General features: G+C 43.5%; 1 pseudogene; it reads right to left on the reverse strand.

The window, feature by feature from the left end:
* Positions 1-1,319: 1,319 nt before the first annotated feature.
* Positions 1,320-1,448, reverse strand: LOC146831137 (U11 spliceosomal RNA; annotated as a pseudogene).
* Between the last annotated feature and the right edge of the window lie 217 nt (positions 1,449-1,665).

Genomic DNA, 1,665 nt, shown 5'->3' on the forward strand with positions numbered 1-1,665 from the left:
TCAACGCCTGAGTGAGTCTGTCTGCAACCAGCCTTGCAGACCACGTTCGCTGCCCTCCATTATGGAGCACCGGAAGCGGAAGGCAAGAATTGGATAAGAGGGCTAAAAACAGTTATGGGAGTCCGGCAACCAACTTGCTGCCAAAAGTGTCCAGGGTCTTGTCAGCAGGCACTTGACCCATGATGGTAGAACTTTTTCATTTATATTGTAAAAGTACATACTGAGATGTGCTAACAGCGAGCTTTGCAAGGGAAAGGTTGGTGTTTTTCCCGAACATTGGTCCCGTACAGTGACTGTTTCCTAAATTAATTTAAAGCAAGATCTGTTTTATATTTAATTAGCTCCTCTCACAATCCTGAAGCCACTGAAAATAGTAACATGTATTAGTGTCGTTGAGCAACATCATTTGAAAAGTCATTGTTGTTAAATACAGACGCAAAAACTATTCAAAATAGTGCACGCTATATTTGATTGCATTGTATGTAAATGGACCTGTGTTACAATCAGGGCCTTATCCCATACACTGAAGGCACATATCTCTTTTCAGCTATTTAATGGACATATTGTGACAGGTGATAAACTCTGTGATCTCTCTCATCTGCAAGGACATCTACACCCTTTAAATAAGTTAATGCTTTTCTACTGATCTACATTTCTTTATTGTGGTGATTGATGTGATTTATGGCAGGGACTCTGGTCTGCCCCTCTGAATCTCCAGAGTGACTTTGAGTATGACTGGCATCGCTGTACCTACTGTCCACAGTGCACGCACAACACAGATCATCTGATGATGTGAACTTGCACACCCCTTTTGTTGCCTGTGTCAAACTTTAACCAGTTCTCTTTTGGTCTGCCAGCATCTGCCATATGTTTGGATCCTCTCATAAGGGGCATACCGTTTTACACACAACAGCGCCCTGGCTGGCTCTAATCTACATATACCCCAGCCTCACTCTCCTGAGCCTTGCCTGATGCAGAGTGTCTGTGGTCACTGTCTGATCAGGTTAAAATGGCACTAGGTTAGTTCCCTTCCATTTCTGGTGCTGTGCTGCTGTTTTATGATCTCCTTAGAGTTTCACATTGCTCAAATGGGTGTAATTTCTGATATTTTTATGTTTTCCTCTTCTACATTGCTTGATTTTGCTCGTTAGAAAGTGTCACTCATACTAGTCCTTGAAATGTCTCGCATAATTATACAGAAATTATGAAAATGTCACACATAGCAATCTGAAACTTTGGCAGCTATGAGACAGGGTCCGTCTGAACTCTGGGACCTAGTGTTAAAGTTAACTCGTCGCTCAATGCTTGCTCATATATTACAAGGCGCATGCACCAGGAGCCCTGGTAACAAAAATTAATTTTCTGAAATCTTTTGATATCGATTCCGCGCAAGAAGCTCCAAGTTACCCCTAATCCCCCGTGTGCCACTCACGGCAGAAACCCTTTTTAGCCTTTTTAGCCAAATGTACTTAGTATAACACTGCACCAGGTATCTAGTTCTATGTCTTGTAGTGCGAGGAAATATGTCACTTAAATACCACACCATATGCGTTTTAGGAAAGATCTGCATGCTGAGCCTGTGCACGGCGCAGCTGTGTGGTCTTCAGCGTCAGGGTGGGGCATCAGGTGGGCAGGGCCCAGGGCTGGGCTGACTGAATTGTCATG

Source organism: Triturus cristatus, chromosome 5_1 (assembly GCF_964204655.1).
Source record: "Triturus cristatus chromosome 5_1, aTriCri1.1, whole genome shotgun sequence".
Taxonomy (NCBI): Eukaryota; Metazoa; Chordata; class Amphibia; order Caudata; family Salamandridae; genus Triturus; species Triturus cristatus.